Genomic DNA, 7,103 nt, shown 5'->3' on the forward strand with positions numbered 1-7,103 from the left:
TTTCCAAGCTAATTATAAATTGAAGTACTTAGTGACTAAGAATAGCCTGAATGATACAGTAACAGACTACAGCGCTGAGTAGAAAAGAATTTTTCAAAGAAAAGAGATAGGCAGATGGCTTGCTGACTGTCATCTCAACACTGAGATGAGAGTGGAGAGTCACAACTTTCATGCCAGCCAGGTTTACATTCCTGTCACAAATACAGGGAGGTAACGAGGATGAATTACAGATACTATTTGTGATGTCTGACTAAACAAAGAACAAATGAATTGTTCAATTTTATATTTATTTTGCCATTAATTGGTTGTTTGATAAGAATCAGAATTCCCTCCTGAGGAAGTCTGTTCTGCCTTCTCTGATCTCTTTATGAAAACCATTTTATCCCCATTTATTGTTCATACTTCCTTTTAAAATTGATATGTTTCCATTCCTATAGAACCCTTAGCCCATCAAATATGAAGCTGTGTACCATCCACATTTGACTGCTAAACTAACATACTAGTAACTACAGAATTTGTGATTTAATATTTGTTCAATAAATGAGTGATTAGTAAATTTGCTATTGCTGTATGGCATTTTTGCGACTTTTTATTTCGATATTCATACTTTCTTTTTCACTGGACATAATAAACTAAGTACAAGTATCTGCCCAATATCTCTCTTAGTAATATTTAATTTGCAAGGAAGCGCCAGTAAAATTGTTTCTCCTAATTTACCCTTGCCTATAAAAAGAAATGGGGAGAGGGGAACCTGATCTGGTATTGGGTGAGGGAAAAGGACTGAAGCCCTTAGGGCCAGCAAAAAGAATGGGAACAGGCAACCTCAGGAAACTGGAGGTTGCATGGCCCCTCTAGAATGCACCAGAGACCTGGGAGCTGAGAGACTCTCAGGACAATATACAATTTAATAAAGGAAAGCACTTCTTCTGTTATAAAGATGTTAAAACACAAACAAATGAAGAGAGAAAGCATTCCAGGAAGATAAGGCCTGATAATAATTGGCCAACAGATTGTCCCTTCTTCCTAGACATTATTGGGAGAATAAAATGTAAATAGGAATAAATTTGTGAGCCAAGGCAACACAAACAGAATGATACCAAATGGGCCCTATTGAAGAGTAATAGATAGTTTTCAGGTTTGCATAAAGCAGTAAAGAGAAAGGGCTAGATAGTAGAATTGATATCATGAATTTTTTTTTAGCCAATGAAAGTCTGGCTTGAAAATATAAACATAAAAATTTTTTTTCACTAAAGAAAAAAATGCTTTTAGGTAAAACCTCTAACTTTCAAGTATCAATTCTTCTTTTTTAACTTTAAACAAAATGCTATTACACAAAGGTTGTCACATAATTGGGTACTTCTCTACTTTGTACACAATCGTTCCCACCCTCCACAGAAAGGCTGTTTCTGAACTTCTCATGTGCTGACAGCACTACAGCCCTGATGTTAACGAACAGTAGAAATGTCTCAGTGATGTAAGTTGAAAGCAGGACACTGGTATATGGCTCTTGCACCCAGCATCAGGAATGTACAAATATCTTTATTCAGAAATACAAAATGAACTATCTGTAGGCATGACCAATAACAGCTGTAAGCTATTATATATTGTCAAAAGAAACCAGTAACTGATGGTTACAGTGATCAGCCAGCCTCCTCTTCAGTCACTTTCTTCAAGTGACTCCTAGAGGAACCTGCCTCGAGGTTCCTGTCATAGTTCACTGATAAAAGCTAAGAACTATTCTAATAGTTAGAACATGCCACCTCCCATACCCCTCCCATTCCACCCATTGCACCCATTCTAGGGTCTTTCTCTTCTTTAGGACTTTCTGTCACTACAGCTTCACCTGTAGTTAGCAAGGAGAACACCATAGCAGCATCCAATAGGGCAGTTCTTACAACCTTTGTTGGGTCAATGATTCCCTTTTCCACCATGTTCACAAAATCCCCAAGCATGGTGTCATAACTAACTGCTGAGGAACTCTGCAGAATTTTCTCAACTATCAAAGGTCCTTCAACATCTGCATTCTTAACAATCATCATTGCAGGAATTTTAAGTGCTCCTTTAATAATTACTATGCCTATTTTCTTATCATTATTAGCTTTAATGAATCCAAAGCTGGGATACACTGAAGCAGAGTGCAGCCCCCTCCTAGAACAAAGCCTTTTTTCTACAGTAGCCCTGAGAGCATCAGTAACTGTCATTCTTCTCATTCACTTCCACATCACTTGTCCCTCCAAGGTTTAGCACAGGTACTTCATCTGAAAGTTTAGCAAGTCACTCGTTCAGCTTTTCCTTTTCATATTCACTTGTGATGTCTAGCTGCTCAGTGATTTTGAATATATTTTTCAATGTGAGCTTTGTCACCTTTTCCTTTCAAAAGCATGGCACCATTTTTGGTGACAATGACCTCTAAAACTTTTCCTAAGTCATGAGCTTGAACATCTTCAAGATTCATATTCAACCCCTTTTCTCCAAACACCACACCACCACTAGCAATAGCCATATTTTTAAGCTGGTTCTTCCTATTGTCCCCAAACCCTGGAGCTTTGACTGCTACAACTTGAAGACCAACTGTTAGCCTGTTCAAAACCAATGTCCTTAAAGTTTCTCTGTCACCATCTTCAGCAATTATGACCAAGGCTTCTGATGAGCATTAGCAATTTCAAGAGCAGGTACAATGGACGGAACACTAGACATTTTCTTTTCACTCAACAAAACATAGGCATCTTGGAATTCACACTTTTGACCTTTTGACATGTTAATAAAATATGGGGGATTATATCCTCTATCAAACTTCATGTCTTCAATAATTTCTAGCTCATCATTCAGGGTTTTTCCATCCCTCACTGTGATGACACCATTTCTTCCAACCTTTTCTCATTGCATCAGAAATGATGTTCCCAAAGTCTTTGCCTCTATTTGCAGAAATTGTAGCAATCTGGGTAATTTCTTCAGGGGTTGTCACAGGTTTAGATCGTTTCTTAAGTTGAGCAATTACAGCACTGACAGCCAACATCACCCCTCTCCGGATTTCCAGTGGATTTTTCCCTTTGCTGATCTTCTCAAAGTCATTGGCAATAGAGCGTGCCAGAACAGAGACAGTGGTGGTGCCATCCCCAGCCTCTTCATTTGTATTATTGGCAACACCCTGAACAAGTTTAGATCTGATAGTTTTGCATTTATCCTTTAAATCAATTGGCTTTGTGACAGTAACCTCACCTTTTGTTACTTTGGGACTTCCCTGACTCTGTTCAATAATCAATGTTCTTCTCTTTGGCCCCATTGTAGCAGCTACATCATTGGCTGAAAGGTTTATACCTTGAAACACTAAAGTTTGACCACCTGCACCAAATTTTACATCTTTGGCCTAGGCCTGAATGAGATTAGGAGCCAGTGCATGGGACACTGGTCTCATCTGGGGAAGGACTGTGGATAGTCGAAGCATTTCTGAGGGACAGCAGCAGGAGAGCACGAGTTGAGGCAGACTGTCTATGGCTAGTGAAGGTAAATATCTATTCTGTTTAGTGTTCTTCCACAGGTATGGCCTGACATGTAAGGTCAGCTTGACAGTGGTTATTTTTCTGCAAGTAGAGGCTTTAATACAACAATACCACAAAGCTAATAAGGACTCAAAACATTGTTAATCTTTCAAACACAAGTATATATAAATAAATAGGTGAGAGGCTAGAGATATTGCTCAGCTGTTAATATCACATACGGCTCTCACAGAGGGTCTGAGTTCTGTTTCCTGTCCCGGGGCTGGATTTCTCATAACAACTGTAGTTTCAGCTACAAAGGATCAAACAGTGTCTTCTGGACACTATGAGTACCTTCATTAGTATACAAAAGCCTAGTATGCACACAAACACACACAACACACACACACACACACACACACACACACACAAGCATACAATTTATTTAAAAATGAGATAAGTAAAAATTCAAAGCTTTAGTGGTAATAATTTAAACATAAAATTCATAATCTATTATGAAATTCCATGATCACCAATGAAAGAAGCACTTGTGCATTAATGCCTGGATTGACCTATTGTTCATGCCATGGCCAGCATGTCAGGCACTGGCTTCTCCAGAAAGGGGACCAGGGGACAAGGATTAGAACTGTGGCCTGAAAATCCAGTGAGTCTGTGTCAAAACTCAGACTTGGTGATCATGGGAGAATAGTCTAAAGAAGCGAAGAGGAAGAATTAATAGGAAGATGGGAAGCCTGAGAAAGAGGGACATTAATCATGTTCAAATCATTAAAGGTAATTTAAAAATTTTTAAGGAATGTTCACAATACATATAAATATATTTTAATGTTTGTAAAGACTTTATAAGTTGCAAAAATATAATTTAATGTATGCATTTTAATGTATCTACCATCTTTCTAATTCCTTCTCCCATTCTCCTGTTTCTGTTTCCTCCTTTCCTTTCATTCTTCCTTTCTTTTCTTCCAACCCAGTCTCCTAGACTCCCAGTCTCTTTCTCCCTCTCTCTTTCTCATTTACTGTTTTTGATCTAAAGAAATGAATGTTTAGTAAACCATTACATAGATTGTATGACTTCATTCATATTCACACAAATACACTTTACTATATATATATATATATATATATATATATATATATAAACATATTATATGTGTGTGCATACAATACATGTAAACATCAGAAGGTTTTGACTCATTGCTTGACTACAAAGGCCCACATGCAAAGCCCATATACACAAAGCTACCAAATGTTATCTGTACCAGTTTTCCATGGTATAGGGGGAGTATTGTAGAAGAGTTTCATTCTGAATTGAAACGTATACTTCAACACGGGGAACATGTATGTTTCATGTCAAAGAGAATCAAGATGTCATATATCGTCTCATGATTATACTTTGCCCCAAATACATATTTTACTATATGTTCCCTTTAGGAAGATTCGCTAAAACAGAAGAGATAGAATAGCCAATATTGGAGGCAATATGTCATCTCACTGACACATACATTCAACAAGCTATTAGTAGTTTCTATCACACTCCTCCGGAATTTCATGAACCCCAATAATACTGTATGAGTGGAAAGTATTTCAAAATCACATTGGGACTTCTAGTTGTTTAATGTAGGATGTCAGGTCAGGCACCGCAGACATCACATGTGGCTGTGGCTGTCCTGACATTCAAGGCTTTCGAGAAATTGTCTTTTACCTGGTACGTATCATCCGTGTGAGGTGTTAACTGCAGCAGCTTGTTTCCTTTCTGTTAAGGAATCAGATTGTATCTGAACGAATTTCAACAGAGCCATTACTTTTCTCAGTAGTAATCCCCAGGAACCAACTCTTTCTCAGTTTTCATTGCAATACTCCCTCTACATAGTGAAGTGACCATACGTCAGATTTCATAAGCACCAAGCATTTCAAGGGAGAGCACTTTAAACTGTTGCAATGTAATTAAAGAAAGTTTCAGATGATGTAAAATAGCTAATATAGAATCCCCCAAGTGCCTGATTTACTTCCTTTTGGCAGAGGTTATTTTTATTTTTCTAGGCAGGGTTTCCTTGTGTATCCTTGGCTCTCCTGGAAATGGCTCTGTAGACCAGGTGCCTGCCTCTGCCTCCCAAGTGCTTGGACTAAAGGCATGTGTCATCACACTCTGATTTACTTCTTAGGGAAGTAATATTTAAAGAAAATCATTGCTGGACTGCCAGCATAGCTCAGTGGTAGAGTGTGTATTTACTGTATATGAAGTTTTGGGTTGTGTTTAAATACTGCAAACACACACACACACACACACACACACACACACACACACACACACACACCATGCACACAACAAATGTGTTAAGATTATTACTGAAAGCATATGTTTCTAATGTATTTATAACTGAATTTTATCTTAGTAGAAACCAAATAACAAACAATATTTATAAACTGTTTCTCTGAAAAGATAAATCCTTTTTCTTAGAAAATATTAGTTTGATTGATGTCTTTTATAATGGAGAAATTGTGGTTCACCAGCAAAGAGAAGAGAAAATGTTAACCTAGCATGTGTGTTGTAGCCACAAAATGGAAATCTCAGAATAGAACTTCATTTGAAAACAGGGTGTTTGCAGGAATAACTGGCTAAGATGAAATCATATTGTAAAGGGTGAGTGCTGAATCCAATATGAGTGGTGTCATAAGAAGAAGAGGAAGGACACAGAGACATGTATGACAGAGAAGGTCAAGGAGACAAAGGCAGTGATTTAAGCATGGCATTTGCAGTTCAAAGAATATCTGAGATTTCTGCAATCCACTGGAACACAGAAAGAAGAGTGATTATACCTCCTGTGTTTCAAAGAGAGAGTGACCCTGCAAACCTGTCATTTGGACTTGTGGCCTCCACAAGTGTGAGACTATAAATTTCTATTGTTTTCAAGACATCCAACTTGTGGCATTTGTTATGGAAGTCCTAGGATATAAATATAATTTCTAAGACTTTTCAGATCTAATACTTCATTTCATGATTCTTCAATATTTGCCTATTACTATTCATTGTCTGGCAGAATATATCAAAGCCATGCCAATACACCATAGGAGCATGTGAGTGTGTATGTGAGTGTGAGTGTGACTGTATGTGTGTGTGTTCATGTAGGCCAAAAGGAACTTTCTTGGATGTTCTTTAACAGAGACTGATCACCTTTGTGTTTTAGATTAGGTATCTCAGTGGGTATTGAGAACTCATCAAGTATGCTAGGATTGCTAGGATCTATCTCAGGCAGGCCAACAAGCCTGAGGCATCCTTTCTTCTGTACCTATGCAAATGCTGGTGCTGGGGGTTACCAGGGTATGCCACTCTGCCAAAATTTATTCTCGTGTTCTGAGAAACTCAGTACCTCATGCTTTAATGCAAGTGCTTTAGCAACCATCTTTGTTAGGTTTATTTTGTTGTTTTGTTTTAAAATAATGTTAGAACTGTTATTTGAATATAAAGATGACAGAAAGGTTTTTCTTGTAAAATAATGTATGACTCAAATTAACATAAAATTGAAATTTTTGAGTTGGGTAGAACCAAATAAAACTGTCAAAAAAATATCAATGGCATGATTCTTATGATATTCTTCTTTGCTCATAGGC

The 7,103-nt window shown here is 37.6% G+C and overlaps 1 pseudogene; it reads right to left on the reverse strand.

The window, feature by feature from the left end:
* Positions 1 to 1,350: 1,350 nt before the first annotated feature.
* Hspd1-ps2 (heat shock protein 1 (chaperonin), pseudogene 2) lies at positions 1,351 to 3,505 on the reverse strand (annotated as a pseudogene).

This window comes from Mus musculus, chromosome 8, assembly GCF_000001635.26.
Source record: "Mus musculus strain C57BL/6J chromosome 8, GRCm38.p6 C57BL/6J".
Classification (NCBI taxonomy): domain Eukaryota; kingdom Metazoa; phylum Chordata; class Mammalia; order Rodentia; family Muridae; genus Mus; species Mus musculus.